Below are 18,431 nucleotides of genomic sequence, written 5' to 3'. Positions count from 1 at the left end.
ACTCATCAACCTATTTTTCCCTCCTAAATCTCAACTCCTTTGCGTGTTCTACAGATGCAATGCATGTGTATGAGGGCGAGGAGCTAATTACTAAAATGATGCCAACGTTTTAAAACCCTTTGTGTAATAAAATTACATAAATTTAGTTGCCATACAAGTGCGAACTTTCTAAAGAAGCAATCTGCAAGTATGGATCATATATATTTAATAATGCCTAGGATCGTTTTGTGTGATATTTGCTATTGACTAAGCAATAATTTAGAATCCTTTTCCAGTACTAACAGCTATAGAATTTTTCTACAGTGTATCATATTTTGTACAGAATAGTTAGAGCCAATATGTGCCTACATATTTCATAGTCTTAGATTTGGTGTCGGGCGTTTGTGTGTTTTTTTTAATGGGACCATTTTATCAACCTTGACAATTGTCACCTAAATGTTCCATGAAGTATTTCCTTTCTCCATATTCAAGCAGCATATGTTTGTAAAAAAATGATTTAGTTAAATGAGTCCTAAATGTTTTTTGATTTGTACAAAATCGTATGGTTATTGTTCATGTTTCTAAATTATTGCAATATTTGAGGCATTTGTCTTGCTATTTTGCTTTAGTTTCTTTCATTTTAAACACTTTCTATGTAATGGATAGAGCTGTGTTTTGTCGGCAAATGTATGGGGCAATTCGTACTCAATAAATAACTTCATTTAAAAAAGGAACGTTTTGTGAGTGCCCCCCCCCCTCTCTGGCATGTGTGTGTGTGTGCACGAGAATGTCACAGCAGATAAAACATTACAGGTCACAATGCGTGTTGTACACAAAATGCATAACTTGGAAATGCCTCGCGCGCGTACCACACGTCCCGCGTTTCACGCAGGGACATAAAAACCTAATTTTAAAAATCTTGAAGTGCATCATCGTCGTTGCACGCAGACTACATTTAGTCACGATTTCCCAATTCTCCCCAGACGGCCTTTTTTTTCTTATGATTTCAGTTTCCACACACAAAAAATCCGTAACTAAACATTCGCCAAAATGAGTTAGAGAAACGGCAAGCGCTAAAAGCTGTCAGCCCTAATTATTCATTCCTGAATACCCTCTTGCCAACTACATCAGACCAGACGAATCCCACTCGATTTCACGAGGGCTCCATTCCTATGGCTGCTTTAATTTCCCGAATTATTGAGCAATGCGCGGGGCAAATGACGTGCACAATTACAATTTTCGCGTCCCTTTTTTCTCCAGGGCCTATCCAACAAATGTTCCCCGTGCCATCTGCAATTGTTTCGGGCCGCATTCAATTCTGCCGGGTACGTGCCTCGCTTATAATGAGGATTCCGTGGTCGAGTGTGTAGGTAGCACAAGCTGTAAATTTTTATTAGACTTTATTCCCTTTTCTTTCCGCCTCGTGGAGCAGTGTGGGAGAGGGAGGGAGGATTGTAGCCGATGTGGAGTTAAGACGCGCCAGGGCTTGCCTCCCACCCTCATTCTCCTCCTCCTCTTCCTCCTCATCTTCCAACAGGGGCTGCGGAGCAAAAACAGAGAGTGTGCCCGACTTTAGAATACAAATCGTGGGGGTGAGACGACGCCAAGTCCCGGAGCTCAGGACAAAACAGATCGCCCGCTCGTCATTTAACAAAGAATCGTACTTCCTGTGGGCCGCGCACAAGTACATTACGGCATCGGGTTACAAAGTGACTAATACGGTAAACACAGCAGGTTGAATGTGGCATGAGCGTGTGCGTGCGGCGGCATCGATCTGTGGAAAGACAAGGTTAGAAGGCGGCCACTGCTCATCAATCCCTGGAATTGGGGATGGGACATCATAGGAATCATATATCTAATCGAATGTGTTAAAGTTGTCCCGTAAACCCACCACGCCTGCGCTGACACTGGGCATGAATTGACAGCAACGCCAACGAATTTCCAGTTAAAGGTTTTGGTTTGTTTAAAGAAGTACAGCATACTGTTATTTCTGGAAGAAGGGGGTTTGGAAAATCGTTAGATCAGATACAGAACGACACTTCCTTTTAAATATCTTAGCCATAAAGAACAAGTTCACACATCCTCGATGTTTCATGAATACCTCCAGCATGCAGGGGGAGCTCAGAATTGTATTTCATTTGTAGCATTAGAGCATGCTTTTATTAAATTAGAAACAAAGTGTGATGCGAAAAGAGCATCCACAATTACAAAATGAGTCATGACCTATATAATTCCAGCCGATACCCAATGTGCATACCAAGTAAGCTACCTTTATTTTAAAGAACAGTTAATAACAAAGAATTTAGTGAGTCACATTGTAATGTTAAGTTACATACAATACAAGCTACGACAATACATAACTCATGGCTGTAAACCTGACACCATATATAATGGGGTTAGATTTGCCTAATCGTCAACCGTGGTCAATCCACTGCTGGAATGGAGTTCAAAAGAACTCACAAACACCTTGTGAAAGACCCAATGCAGAAGATCCCTGGGTTTGACCTTCCACGAAGCCCATGGTCGACCCTAAACCGCATTCACACAAACCATGGCAGATGCAGATACCTGATGCACAAATGGAATTTTTTTTCAACTCTCCAGTGTGCGACTGTGGTCATCCAGAACATACCACACAACATAGAAACGATGCAATTCCCGATCCACAAATACGAATGAGACATCACAGCGATACACCCGGTCACTGCTGACGCGGTTGCTCTGCGTCTACATCAGCCGTACGATAGAAGAAGAATCCACCGCTGGATGAAGGTCTCCCCAAGTCGCCACCACCTCTCAAGATCCTCCTCGGAATCAGCGTTGACCCCGAGGTAAACTTCTCTGCACTTTGGCCCTTCTATTAAATTGCAGTGCACATACAGTGTATCAATGGCTGATGCATTTCAGAGGGGTGCTCACAAAAACAGCACTGCTGGACAATATCCACAAACGCTGATATGCAAAGGCGCAAAAAAACACAAAGCTGCGTTGCTAAAGTTCACGCTCTCGAGTAAGGAACCCTCAATCTGAATTTGCCATCACCAGCGAGCGCGCTTCTAAAATTGAACAATGCGTCGTAATTAAATATGCCGCAGCGATACTCCGTGCTTCCCGAAAGATCTGCGTGGCTGCTCTGGACCACCCGGAGTGGATTCGGCAGCATGAAGCCTGCATTGGGTTACCAGCAACGCACATTCGCGCATAGGGTGCACACACACGAACACACACACACACGCACACAGGGACACGCACGCACATTCGTGCATGGGGTGCACACAGACGAACACACGCACACGAACACACACACAAGGACATACACACACGCACACAGGGACACGCACACTTACAAGGACAAAGATCCCCCGTGCAGCCTTAACAAGACTATTGGGGCGAGCGTTGTTAGCGAGCACCTTTGACGGCCGGCACGGCACACGATGGGGGGTGGGTGGCCAGTAACCACACCCGGCCGCCTTTGTCTCCCCAGTGTTGCTATTTACTTGTCGCGACAGGCATTCGTCCGAGACTGAGTCGACCTAGGGGAGACCCGGGACCGTTTCAAACATTCGTCACTGCTGTGTTGCCGCTCCGCGACCCCTCCACGGGCACACGGACATCAACAGCCGCAGCCAGGCGAGGTGCACTTTGAAGCCACGTGGAGTGTCGTCGACTCGCCGCGGCAGGAGGCCACGGGGCTAGACCCCAGGTGCCATGGGTTGACCGAGATGACTTGCCGATGCACCACCTGTGCCTCCCTACGGCGCCAACCTGCTGCGCTTTATCCGCCCAGCGCTCCGCACACTATTGTGAGCGTAGCTCCTCTACCCTCCACCGTTGTTGTTATTTGTTGGAGGGCGACTGCCTCCAAATGCCCCGTAGCAGCGTCCTTCACAAGCCTCGTCCACAGAGGCAAATCCTGACACCGCTGGTACCGGTCATTGGCAAGTCCACTCAGCTCCATATCCTCCTGTACCACATCAGCACATCTCTACAGTAGCCCGGACCTACTCTATCCGGCCAAACAGAAGCTGCTTGGACATGTGGGATACATGACCCTGCCAACGCAGCCTCGCCTGCCGGAGGAGCTCACTGATGGGACTGTGTCCAGATCTTTCAAGGATCTGCGAGCTCCTCACACAATCCAGCCTGGTTAAACCCAGGATGGATCATAGAGGGGATGGGTGGCCAGCACCACGCTCGGCCTCCTTTGTCTCCTTAGTCGCGATGTTTAAACGCCACAGCATTTGAGGCGGAGTTGACCATACAAATACAAATATCCCCCGTATAGCCTTAACAGACTGTTGGGGCAAGTGCTGTTAGTGACCATACACACATACATCATGCACGTATACGCGGACATATTTATTGATACCGATTAATCCCATGTAAATGCCCTCTAATCAGCGAGGTCGGGTTAGAGCGGTGGCGCAGTGTTTAGCTCACTACACGATGGCAGTGCAGTAGTTCGGACATTGCACCCTTAACCCGGCGACCTCAATTCGATTCCCAGCCAGGGCTAACAGTGGCGAATTTGATCTTAACCGGTCATCTCCCCACCCCCCGTCTCCCCATCATCAACCCGAAATGATTAGCGTGGTACTGGTAGGAACCACCTGGTTCCACCAGCCAACAGGGGATTATTGTGTCCGTCCGTCCGTCGTGCATCCAAAAATGAGAGGGGTGGGGCTGGATGGAGAGGGGAGGGTGGGGAGGGGCTGGGTGGAGAGGGTGGGGAGGGGCTGGGTGGGGAGGGGAGGGTGGGGAGGGGCTGGGTGGGGAGGGTGGGGCTGGGTGGGGGGTGGGAGGGGTGGGGCTGGGTGAGGAGGGGCTGGTCACCCCGTGGTGCCCTTATAAAACTCAACGTTTAACCTACTCACGTCGGCCATATTTGCGGAATACACCACGCCGCCGTTCACCCTGGCCATTGACCGAGCAACCCAACGTTCCTACCAGCTCCCTCCGCAGGAATGTGTTAAGTACAGTCAACTAAATGCCATGGTCAACATGGTGTGGGAAGGCCTTCATCCATCAGTGGATGCTTAATATTCATAATTTAGCTAGGTGAAACGCCATTTGTATTATTTCCCTTTAGAGAAGTAAACAATTATGGGGTGGACCTTGTGACGTGAAACAATTACTACTACATTCTTTGGGTCTTTCGGTAAAGCCACGTAGATAGAAAAAATAATAAAAAATATATCACGACGTTTCGATCGCAACACAAGCAATCGTCATCAGGTGAAAAAATTGCGTCACACTACATGAGGCCCACCCCCCTCATTAATATTCATGAGTGGGTGGATTTTTACACTAACGCAGAGGAAGGTCGAGCTGAATTGAATACTTTATTATGCAATGTCGCTTCAAATGACGTTTCTTTACAGAAAGTGACGGTAAAAAAAAAATCTAAACAGCACAGTGCTACATCCGTGCGTGACGTCACTGCAAAAGAGCCCCCCCCCCAACCCATTAATATTCATGCCCGCGTGGAAATTTACACTAACGCACAAGGTCGCGCACTCCACATGCCGCACCCCTCCCCTCATTAATAATCATGAGCGGCTGACGTCCCTCCACATGCCGCACCCCTCCACAATAACCATTAACCGGTGACGTCACTCCACATGGGGCAATCCCCCCGCCCCCCTCATTAAAATCATAAGCTGAACAATTGTTCTATTCAATATTTCAGATTTACTGCAATATACACCCGTCCTTGGACGGGCAAAAAGGCTACTTTATTTTAATGTATCTACAAGGCAAGATGTAACAATGGCCAGTGCCATTATTTCAACTGTTACAGGCCAGTTGTCTAAGTACCAGGGCCCACGGGTCAGAGAAGCTCAGGCGCCGGGCTTCAGAAAGGGGAGAGGGGGGTGGCGGAGTGAATATTGGACATGGGGCCCAATTTCTTTCCTTGCACCAGGGTCCATGCCACTGTTACTGGTGATTAGAAAACTTGAGATTGAGGCTACGACGCAGACACACACACACAGCAAGCTCTCGTTGCGGTGTTCGTTGTTTGAGCCGTTATCTAGGTCCTCCGTGCTTTTGCAGCAGGCATCGCGCTATGGTAATAACGTCGAGTATAAATATTAGTGGACAGCCACCAGAGTCGAATTGCAAATGGCTCGACATCCAAACTTGAGTACAACACATCCATGGCAGCCGTCAGTTATTCTAAACCAACTGCACATTTGTCCCCACAGTAGACTTGTGTTTTTTTGAGAGAGCCCATGATCTTATTGTAATATTAAACTGTAGGCAGAGCCTAAAGTTGAAAACAGAATGCGTTACATGACTAATAATTTTAAATTTGGCTTTTATATGCACATATGTCAAAGTATTGCCTTTATTACTTTTCAACGTTTAACTAATGCTTCGACTTTGCCTATGAAAACAAGCATCGGTGCTAAAGAAACTGCCAGACAATGCTACTGTGAGTAGCCATTGGATACATTTTTCCTTAATGTGTTTTTAAGGTTGCTATTAACGACAAGCTTGTCGTTTGCCAACCAAAACGTTAAAACACTGTCCCCTTCAACAAACCTCTGCTGGAGGTCTATTGATGGCCAGGCTACCATGATGTCCACAGTGAGTTTTCTATAAAGAAAATAAAGTTGATGAATGCACTGCAGTACGTGCTCAAGTCACGATAATTGCACACTACTTTATTTTAATCAAACACTTGTTTTCATTTCGGTAGCCTAATTCTGAAATCCCCAGGCCCTGATGCATTTGTGAGATTTTGCAGGTTTATGCAGTTTATTTTTTTATCATTCACATAAAGTCCGAATGCGGATAATTCCACTCACGTCCCAGATGGCACTGGCCAGCATGGTGACGTATGGTAAAACAACCCCCATTACTTATTGGTGTGGGGAGGCCTTCATCCAGCAGTGAATCGACACAGCAGCTGTAATTTAAGAGTTTGCATGGCAATAACAAACACACAACTTTCGCTTTAATTTAGATCTGAACAGAAAGCCAACACACTCTCTATCGCCAGCCCCATGTGTGCTCTACCGTGCCAGTGAGACGAATGTGAGTAACGTGACTTCTTCCTGGATCTCGCGTTCTGACTGATCTCTCGTTACATCGTGAGCTCTTCGACTGACTGCCACGTGGAGCGTGCCCGACGCAGGCCAACGAGACGAGCAACATTCTCGCCTGGGGCTGATCAGGCACGCTCGCGAGGTCCGGCGCAAACTTTAAATTAGTGCACCACGCATGTTTGAATTATCCCGAACGTTTTCATGACAATGCATTTTGATATTTGCATCGTCTCAAATCCAACCTGGCTCACAAAATAATAAATGGATGTACTATCAGGCGTTCAGTATGCTGCGTTTCGTATAGTAGAATTACATTTAAAGTCATCGTGGAGTTTACAAACGTGTCTACACTTAGGCACATATGAGATAGAGCAAATATGTGAGTTCTTTTTGACATCACTTCAAAAATATTTTACTTATTGTAACCTTTTAAAGAGTTTTTGAAACAAAATATGCTATACATGCTGTATATATTAATTACAATAGGCCTATTATATTTCAAATAATATTTCATGTCTATGAGACTCGCTCTGGTGTAAGGCAATGTTGCAAATCTCCCTTGTCAAAAGGACAAAGAAATGACACCAAATCTTGGAGCCCGGCCCAGAGACTTCATCCTCTGCTCACCACAAGCTTGTGGCAGACATGCTTTGCCATTGCCCAATTATTCTCACATAGGGTGACGATTAGGCCAGACAGGGTTGAAAGAATTTGCTCCATGAGAAATGGGCATCACATTCACTTACAGCATGTGGAACACGTCCACAATCATTATGGCTTATTCAGTGATGCTGGTGGGATCTCTGTGATGGCCTGGACACCCTTCGTAAAGAATGCTCTCGACGTAGGATGGAACCCGGATGAAAACTTTGCGCACAAATGCATTATGAAGTCGGACTCATTACACATAAAGTGCTTACCACAAATGAAATTCAATACCTTGCCGATCTTGTCACCGAGCATAAACCATCACGTGAACTCCGGTCATCCTCGCAGAGGCTTTTGGCTAGCCATCCAACAAAGACGATCACTGCATTGCGGCCCTCTGGCACGCTCTTCCTTCCGATATTAGGAAGTCACTGGACCTACACACTGTTAAATCTAGTTTGAAAACGAATTTCTTTAGAACCGCTTTTTGTGTTTAGTTTGTTGTCTTTTGTGTTCAGTTTGTTGGTTGGTTACCTATAGTGCGAAACAAGTTCAACATACCATGGTACCAAAACACCAATTTCAATATAGATAATTACGTGGTCATTGCTTTAATAAGTGTTGGACATTTAATGTCCAAAAGTTTTTCTAGGTAAAAAAAATTAGCACAGACCCACAAGCCTATAATACAAGACCTGTCAGGATTTTCTCAAATCAGAAAAGCATTTGGCATATAATATAACTAGCATAAGTACCCGGCGTTGCCCGGGTGAAAAAAATATTTCTTAATAACCTTACATATATACACACCCTCACCACTCACCACTCACCCTCACCATTCACCCTCACCACTCTCCCTCACCACTCTCCCTCACCACTCATCCTCACCAATCACACCCTCACCAATCACCACTCACCACTCACCGTCAACACTCACCCTCACCACTCACCACTCACCCTCACCATTCACCCTCACCACTCTCCCTCACCACTTTCCCTCACCACTCATCCTCACCAATCACACCCTCACCAATCACCACTCACCACTCACCGTCAACACTCACCCTCACCACTCACCCTCACCATTCACCCTCACCACTCTCCCTCACCACTCTCCCTCACCACTCATCCTCACCAATGACACGCTCAGCAATCACCACTCACCACTCACCCTCAACACTCACCCTCACCACTCACCACTCATCCTCACCATTCACCCTCACCACTCTCCCTCACCACTCTCCCTCACCACTCATCCTCACCAATCACACCCTCACCAATCACCACTCACCCTCAACACTCACCCTCACCACTCACCCTCATCACTCACCCTCACCACTCAACCTCCCCTCACCACTCACTAATCACCACTCACAATCGCCACTCACAACCGCCCTCACCATTATATTTTTGCCCCAGTCAAGGACGGATATTTCCCATTCGTAGCAGTTTATATCAACTCTATAAGCAACTTATATTAAACAGGAAGCGCGATCCTAAAGTAATTTACAACCTTCGATTAGTCCTTTGTGCGATTCAAAGAATCGATTCCTGGCATGTTGGGGGTTTACATTTTGAATGAGTTTTTAATTACATTTTTGCCCCGGTCAACGCCGGATATTTCCCGTTCGTAGCAGTTTATATTGACTTTAAACAACTTATAGTAAACGGGAATCGTCCGAATCTAAAGGAATCTACAACCTTCGATTCCTTTGCGCGATTCAGAGAATCGATTCTTGGCGCGTCGGGTTTAAAAGTAATTACACAGTTGTTTTTTCATTGGTATGTAATGTTTGAAAGTTTTCATAAGATTTTAAATGTATTTTCCCCCCGGGCAACGCTGGGTATATCGAGTTTATACGACAAATGCGTGCGCATATTTTTAACGGGAATTAAAAATGGCATCCACCCGGCAGCGAATGCGTCGCTACCCGTTGCCAGGGGCAACCGCCGTCCAATGAAACTGCGTATGGTCCGGCGACACACAGACACACACAGACAGACAGACAGATTTGCGATTTTATATATATAGATTGGTACCATCCTGGCGAAGCTGCAATGTATTTCACTAATCTAGATTGCACATATTGCAGAACACCAGTTAATCGTTGAGTGAGACCATAAAACTATCGTTCGACATTTGCCCTATTTTTTTACGTTCCCAACATAGAGATACATATTCGCACTTTGTCAAATATATCCCAACATCTATATTATACACAGCTCTCATCTGTTGCACACTCGCTTTTCATCAACGAGTTCCTGATGTGTGAAGACCACAGTACGACGACCCCATGGGGCTTTGTGTTCATGACAGCAAGTTGACCCCCATACGACCTTCGCCCTTCCCCTCCGCAGCCGTGCGTTTGAACGTTGCGATCGGGTCAGAGCCATGCGGGCGTAAATGGCAGCCGCTGAGATGGCGCTGTTAGTCGGTGTCAAGCTTTCTGCCAATGACCGTTGTTTAGCCAGGAAGCGCTGCCCACGGCGTCACGTCTGAATGGCAGCGCACTTCATATTGACGGCCCAGCAAACAGCTCGGAGGCACAGGTTGGGTTTCTAATTCCTGAGGCGGTCTGCCTAACCTCGTGGTGCCGGAAGAGATTTCACTATCTCCAAGCCATCCCATCTGTTTCGAGCCGTGCTGTCTTTTATAATCGCTCGATGTGAACGGGCAGAGAACGTTTCTTCTGCTGCAGTTCACATTCGATGATATATTTTAGAATGACTGTTTATTTATATGCTGGGCTTATTTGCTTGGAAAAACTCGACGGTATTGCAAAAGTTACGATGAGCTTGGTAAAATAAGTTTTTTTTAAGGATCACGTTTCTCGCAAACAATATAAAGTCTGCAGTCGATTTATGGTTTCTTAGTACAGATGTATACAGTTACATTGGGGTTGTGACCCCACGTGGCCTAGACTGTCTCAGAAAGAGCAAAGTCAAAACTGATTACCCTGATGAAAATGATGGCATTGTTTTTAATATGCTATTGTAACACAACGTGTCACATTTATCACGGCATTGTTGAAATCAGCGATTCTCACAATCTGCATTTATTGGCATGCTTTTTCATATTTATCTCCATGGTCATTTGCCAAGCGTCCAGGAATGATACCATATAAAACGAAACACTTTACAATTTACATGTGCCTTCTTGTTTGCACAAAACGCTTTAAGGGTCTAAGGAGCATACTTTACGACCTGGTGTGCCTCTATGCTGGGGGTAACGACAGACTTGCACACTCTAAACTCGCATGGTTGCATTTTGCTACCGGGCCCCCTGCAGCCAGCACCAAGCCAAAGCATCACTAATCCTATTAACTTCTTACCAGGGATTTCTCGCAAATCGGTCGCTGGGGAGACAGAGAATCCAGAGTTCTCAAGGCCTGGGTCTCGGCTTTAGCCAGTCCAAAAGGGCCGTGGCTTCCCTGGGTGACAATGCAGTCATCAATCAAAGTCGCATCCACAAAAAAACGGTGGATATAGCAGCACGGCCTTTTTGGGTCAATTCATCGCAGGCCGACACTGTGGCGTGGTTACATTTGCTGCACGTGTACATGTGTTCATTCATTAAGGCTAACGTGTGTGTGTGTGTGTTCCTCGTGAGGAAGGCCGAGTTAAGATATTCATGCAGCTCTCTTGGAGGAAAAAAAAGTTAAAGAGAGAAAAAAGCCTGTTAACCAGATGAGCTGGCAGGCAGATAAATGTCGAGCATTCTATTCCTGTGACCTTGATGACGATAACACAATGGTAAATATTTAATTCGGCTAAGACGTACATTTTATGAAGCAGTTCCCTTAAAAGATGTGTGCACACTTTGACTGTTAGATATGAAATTATGTTGATAAGTATATTACAATGCTATATATTTTCCACGTTATTTTAACATCCTGTCCCACTTACCGTGCATAGACCACCCACTGCTGAGTCTGTGCTGACAATGCTCGTGAATCTTTGAATTCTAAATGAGGCTGATAATTCAAGTTCATTCCTATTGTTTTGGTCTCGTCATATAATATATAGTCGATACACATTATATTTGGGGGTTTTTATTGTGCGTTATTATTTTACACTTGAAATGTCAGTGCTTTAGAATTTTTTTTAGCTGTGAACATTTTAAATGTTTAGTTGTTATTTACCACATTTTATATTCGGTACGGCTCCCAAAATGTTTTGAGCTGCTTGTCTCTCGCCAGTGTGTAATTATCTTTTCACTGTTGACATCCAGACCCCCAGGCCAGCTATGTTAACGCACTGTGTACAATTTAATTGAAAATTATATGACCACAGAAGCACGGCTTCGGCATAATGTTGTAGGTGTGTCTGTGCTCGGGCAGATTTAAGATTTTAAGTCGTTAAAGGAATCCATCAACAGATTGCATCTATGAGCGCATCCACTCCGCATGTCATTTATTTGAACAGTTTAAAAATCTACATTAAGGAGTGCCCTTTTACAAGTTTACACATCTCACATACAGTAATATACATGACTGTAAACCAGTCTAACATGATTTATCAATGTAACATAATCTGCACCAATAGAATTTCCCGACATGTAATAGATAACATGAATGTGTAGTACTGTACTGTTGTGTAGTACGATTTTATGAATACAATATTGACAAAAGGGGTTAGAGTAATTGGTCAAGCTCATTTAACTTTGAAGATGCATAACCATGTATTTTGTCTTGATTTAGAATTTTGAGTGCACTGCAAGAAAATAATTACAACGTGGGTCACATTTCAACTCTTTATTACACAAGTTTGGGAATTGTTTTGTTTAGAAATGATGTGCATGTGCTCAGAGCATCTGCCTTATGTATTGCAGGTTCAGATAAAATCCTACACTGTTGTTTATCCAGTTATTTTAACCAACATAAAAATGAAACTCGAAACATACAATGTTGACATTGCATGTTGTTGATCATTTTTGGTTCGACATGTGCACTTGACATTGTCAGATCTCAGAAGCTAAGCAGGTTTTGAGCCTGTTTAGATGGGTGACCACCATGCATAAAACATGTGTTGTAGACTGCTTTAAGGCTGCGTTTTCAGCAGATGGAAGTGCAGAAAAATCCACACTTGCACACTGCGACAACGTCTATGCTCCCCACCTTCATCCACCGGCACGAACCAAGCATGGTGAAGTATGGTCAAATTGCCCCTCTCAGCTGCACAGCATGGAGAAGCCTTCATCCAGCAGTACGGATAATTTCAGTGTATCGTGTTAATTTTTTTTCTATGCATGATTAACACTGTACATTGTTCATATTGAGCGTTCATATTTTAAAGGATGGACTGGCTCCTTCATGCCACGTAATTCGATGTGTTCACTTGTTCACATTCACAGCTGCCATGGCATTTCAGGACAGTCTTAATGACACAACCTCCCACAAAAACTATATTTTAAACTTTTAAAAAACCTGTCCAGTTTGACCTTTCACCCCATGAGTTGATGCTCGCAGTGGTTTACGATAGTCTATCGTGAAAGCAGCACCCCTTGCGACCTTTCACAGCACCCGTGTTAACATGTCAATCGAAGTGTAACCTACCCAGGGTTTTTTTTTTTCCTGGCAATTGAGAAGACACCAAAGGACACGTTTCTAAAAAAAAGCAAACATACGATGTAAGGAGATGTTTTTTCTTTCTTTTACAATAAACAATTTCAGAACATCTGTGACAATGAGACTTTGGAAGAATGTGTGGCTCATTATGAGTGGAATGTTATATGAAATCTTGCAATGGGCGTGAACACCTTCTCAGGTGCTTTTAAAGGTACATGATAACAATCAACATCGCAGGTGTAGGTGGGTGCGGTGGCATGCACCTGTAATTTGTCTGCTCAAAGGGAGAGATGGCTTTACCCTTACAGTACAGTAATCGGTCGGTTGGCATTGTATTGGCGAGTGTGCGGCTTGGAATGGGAATTTACAAGTTCAGGTATTGGTTTGGAGTCGACTCAACCCTCCATTCCTCTGGGGTCAATTAATTGAGTACCACTTCTTGTGAAAGTGAATATTCTACATGGCAGCATGTGTACATCACATTGACTTACAGAAAGTAAGTGGACATGGACAGGACACATCGTGATAATTGATGATGGTGGTCGATGGAAGAGCTTGCTGATAGAATGGCAGCAAAAGGAGCTAACATGTCTGAGAAGATGACCATCATGGGGGTGGAGCGATTAGAGCAGATTGAGGTGAATTGTGGCATCACTCGACCACGAGATATGGTGTCCGTTATAAGAGACTTTCATCCAGCAGTGGATGGATCATCCAGCAGTGGATGAAGATAATGTGATCACGCTGCTAGTGCTGCACCACTCATCAGCTGGCAGTGTAGTTTAACTGAGCACACAAATGTAGAAGACAGAGAGTGCACGAGGCAGGAATATTAATCAAGAAGAATAACTGACTTTATTCACAAACTGTTGACATCTGGATGGCTGTCTCTCCCTGATGTGTACACACACACACATATATAAAACATAGTTTCTTATTTTCAAATGTCAATGGCTTTCACATAATTTGCCAAGGTGGGATTCCAAGCTGCACACAGAGACCATCTCCAGTTTCCATTGACCCGACAAGCAGACCAGGGGACAATTTTCTGCTTTGTAAAAACGAGTTCAGTGGCACATTCCACCGCAGGCCCTATCGTGGATATGCCACTGCTGATTGCCTTGGCAGTCTCAAAGCCCGATTCACTCGAGGTTTCGGGCTTCACTGTGGTGTCCCTCCAGTTCCGATTGGCTATAGACTTCTCCTAATGCGTTTTGAGGCAAATAATGAAATAATTGTCTCTTTTTAAATGAGGATTTGGATTTGCGGCTTGGAAAGTAAAGAAAATGTCAGTTTGAGCCCGGGGCTTCACAAAATGGTTTTTTGCGAACTTTTAATGAAACAAACCACTGACTGAAATTCATTCATCGTACATGAAAAGAAGAGGGGGCATGAAGGGAACACAACATGAAACAGCTTCCTGCAAGGGCACGCTTTGATTCTATTACTTGAATATCAATGGTCATTTTGCAAAAGAGAAAAAAAGAATAAAGAAAAAACTGTGCTTGGCCATTTTATAAAATTATCTTTTGAATTTATGCAGGATTACTCCGCTGGCATATTTCCTCCACCCCCCACCCCCATCTTGTTCTACAGTGAATACTGAATATGTATTGGTGTATCATCGCATTGATTCATCAATTAACGTCGATTGTTAAGCTCAAGCTAACATCCATTGATCCGCATGTGTACATAATGAATGTGTTTTTTATTCGTATACGTTGCATGCAATGGGGTTACCATTACCTGTGCAGCTACTGCGGGGCGCGAGGTTCACCGAAATGCAAAATAACCAGGAATTAAAATCAAGTCCTGTATATGCATGGATTCTATAAAGCTTTTTCCTCAGAAGTATTTAAGTAGTAATAACAACGTTCCTTTTCCAGCTGTCCAACGAGATGATGTGACGTGGTAATTCTATCATCAGGAGGAGAGGGGGAGTTGCGGGCTGTCTTTTAGTCTGCTTTGTGAATCTTTTCGTCAAATTGGACAGTTTTCGATGGGGCAAGTCCCAATTAACAACAGCAAATATTTATACCGATGTCTCCTTATCAGATCATCTTTAAAACAATTATCATGCCTACCCTGTTACAGAAAGACACTTGCACTGATCTATTGTATTCTAACGCTTTCAAACTTAGTTATAAAGCGTTTGAAAATAATATCTTGCCAAATCCCAATCACAACCTTCAATTGCGACGTTTCGTTGAATCGTGGGAGGAGGGAATCCCGTTCTTCCTTTTTACAACACCGATTTACAATGGCCTGTTGTTTTATGTAACTCTAAGATTGGCTCATTACCATTCAAAAGTTAAGCCAAGTGAAAGTTTCTCCATTGTAAAATGAGCAGTGGTGGCTTATCCCCCACCATCTATGGTTCTGAGGCAAATGTCGACGGTACATTTTAGCGACCCGCTGAAATATGACTGGCTAAATCAAACTGCGCCTGGAATTTGAGACATATCAAATGCTATAAACCACAGTACCATCTAGCTTTACCATTCACAGCACGCAAACGGTGCTCTACATTAAATATATATTTCCCATACACTCATCGATGAGAGAATTTGACCGACAGTTTCTGATTGTCACTCGGTGAATCTTGGACAGGAGAAGCTATCGCCACTGATCTACATTTCTGGAGGGGACAATGCTTAGAAATACACTGAGATAAAAGTAGCAACCTACTTGCTTCTCTGCCACCTACTGCACAGGCCTCACTATTTTTGAGAGTACTGTGTTATGGTAGAACTAAATCGTATTCGTGTTGAAGTAGGGGGCATATTTCTATGGGGTTATCCACGAGATTACAGTACTCCATTTATCAGTGTGAAATCACACAAAACTGCATATGTTAAGAAAATGTATGCGGATAAGATAATTTACCGCAGACCGGAGACTCCATTACCCCACTGGTAATATGGTTGCAGGTACCAGGTGTTCCACCTTGTATCGGTTCAAAAGGTGAAGAATATTGCTCAAGAGGAGATATTCGGGGCTATGTTATTAGCAGCAGAGGGTGGAGCAACAAGATCTGTTGTTGTACTATACTATAATCCCAAATTCTGTGCTCCTCCCCACCTTCACCAACTAGCGAAATAAACCCTCCTCAGGCCATACGGCGTGGATTAGCCCTCATCCAGCAGTGTACGGACAGGATCAGAAGTTTATTATCCGAGTAAATTACCCATTGAGGGCGACTAGGCCAGCAGACAGACACGGCAACAATAGTTAATTAACAAGATATAATACATTAAGTAAATAAAACCAAATGATCTGACAAAACAATTCCGTACATTCACATTTGTATTGTTTCGACCTCAATAATAACTGTTTAAAAGAGCACAGTGGTGGCAGGGTGGTGATCCCCAGAGGAGACGGCGCCAGTTGGTTCCAAAACTTTGGAGCAGCAGCTACATCATTAAACGCTTTTGAACCAAGTTCCGTACAACGGTCTGCACATGTACATGCAGTGTATGCACACTGTGATGTGTCGAATAATAACGATCCTTAAAAGTGCCACACATTATTATAAACCAGCTCCAAATGTGAACTGCTCACTACTGAAAATGTATATAGCTGTGGTTTTGCAAATAATCAGCAGCCCCTAAAGGCAACGCAAGCCTCTTCGCCCCGCACACACGGGCGAGAAAACTGTGGCTTGTACGACGCTAACCACAGTCTGCGCACTCGACAGCATCACGCCAACGCTGTTGATGGTGCCCTCATTCCAAAAAAGAGAAGCGATGATGTCCAGACTCGTCAACTTATAACGGCATACCGCGACTCCAATAGCACTGCTGTTGGTGTGTTTGCTACATTCATCGTTTTGATAAGTCATATCAAAGGTCTACGTTCGCATTTTTAAGTGCAGTAGTGTGTGAGTATTAAACGAAACTTTTTTTTAACCACTTACGGCCAATTGAGCTACATAACTCTTTTTCAGAAGCGACCTGGCCACAACGAAGTGGCTTATCATGTGGACGTTTACAGCAGCCAAATACTCTAAAAGCATGTTAATTTGAAACGTGGATGGAAAAACTGGAGGACTTGGAGAAAAATCCACACGACCATAGGGAGAACATGCAAACTCCAAAAATACAGGCGTCAGGGTCGGGACCGAACCCACGACCTCGTGCATACCAGGACAAGGCAGCTAACATCTCACCACCGCATTCATAGCCCTGAAGCAGGAGTGGGAATTCCACATTTTTGTGCTGGTGGCCAGTCTGTCCATAGTAAAACTTATTGTAGACTTGCCATACCGTGATACTTGTTTTGTTAACCCCGGAGGGATGATGGGCTGACTTGACCCCTAAACTGAGACTTGAACTTGCGGCTTTAAACCTTTGAGTGGAATGCTTCGTTATGATAAGATTTTAACAACTTAAGCATACGATAAAATAACTGCATTGATTTTAGGTGTCAACAAAAGATATATAAACCATGTCCTTACTTTCAATATTCCCATCTCATAAGTTTTTGATTGTTACTTTTGCGTGTGTGTAAGTATAAGTATGTGTGCAGTATATACATGCACACATCTGCGCCAGCATCTGTGTGTGTATATATTCCACGTATTTGTTTTTTTGCCAAAAAAATTCAGGAGGTAATGGATTGATAGAAAGCCAGGATAGTAGGGAGCAGCACTGGTTGCTTTCACATCCCATCGACGGTAATTGCTTTCAACAGTAATAACATACAACTGAGGCCAATAGGCAATGGTTCGTGTTAGGGAATGTCTGCAAGCAATAGTGAAGAGGTTTCTGTCTGAAGCATTATTATGTACCAGTGCAGTTACATATAAATTACTTTACAAGGCAGTGGAGCTGCACCACTATGGTTCGTACATGGCACTGTGAGCCCGTTGACCTGAATTCTAGTCCCAGACACGGATAACATCAGTATGGATTTATATTTACACTGGTCATGGGCAACCCTCCTTTTCACCGACCTGCACTGACTATCATTGTGAAGTATGGTCACACAAACCCCCCCCCCCCCCCCCATAATCAACATGGCACGGTGAAGCCTTCATTGCAGCAGTGGAACGACAAAGAGCTGTAAATTATGAATTAATTATGGATAGTTTACATTCAAGTTTTTAGCTATAAGAAAAACTGCCAGAGCATAAACTGCTATTTCCATATATTATATATATAAGTAGATACCAGCATAAGCTACA

General features: G+C 44.2%; 1 long non-coding RNA gene across 1 annotated transcript in view; it reads right to left on the bottom strand.

Annotated features, from left to right (window-relative positions):
- Positions 1–419: 419 nt before the first annotated feature.
- Positions 420–18,431, bottom strand: part of LOC144718868 (uncharacterized) — a 120,241-nt gene continuing 102,229 nt past the window's right edge. Inside the window, exon 2 of the long non-coding RNA XR_013585483.1 lies at positions 420–1,519. This is a non-coding gene — a long non-coding RNA (uncharacterized LOC144718868). The remainder of the gene's footprint in view (positions 1,520–18,431) is intronic.

The sequence above is a fragment of the Lampetra planeri genome, chromosome 5, assembly GCF_965212315.1.
Source record: "Lampetra planeri chromosome 5, kcLamPlan1.2.h2, whole genome shotgun sequence".
Classification (NCBI taxonomy): Eukaryota; Metazoa; Chordata; class Hyperoartia; order Petromyzontiformes; family Petromyzontidae; genus Lampetra; species Lampetra planeri.
This window is presented reverse-complemented; position numbering and strand designations above follow the sequence as displayed.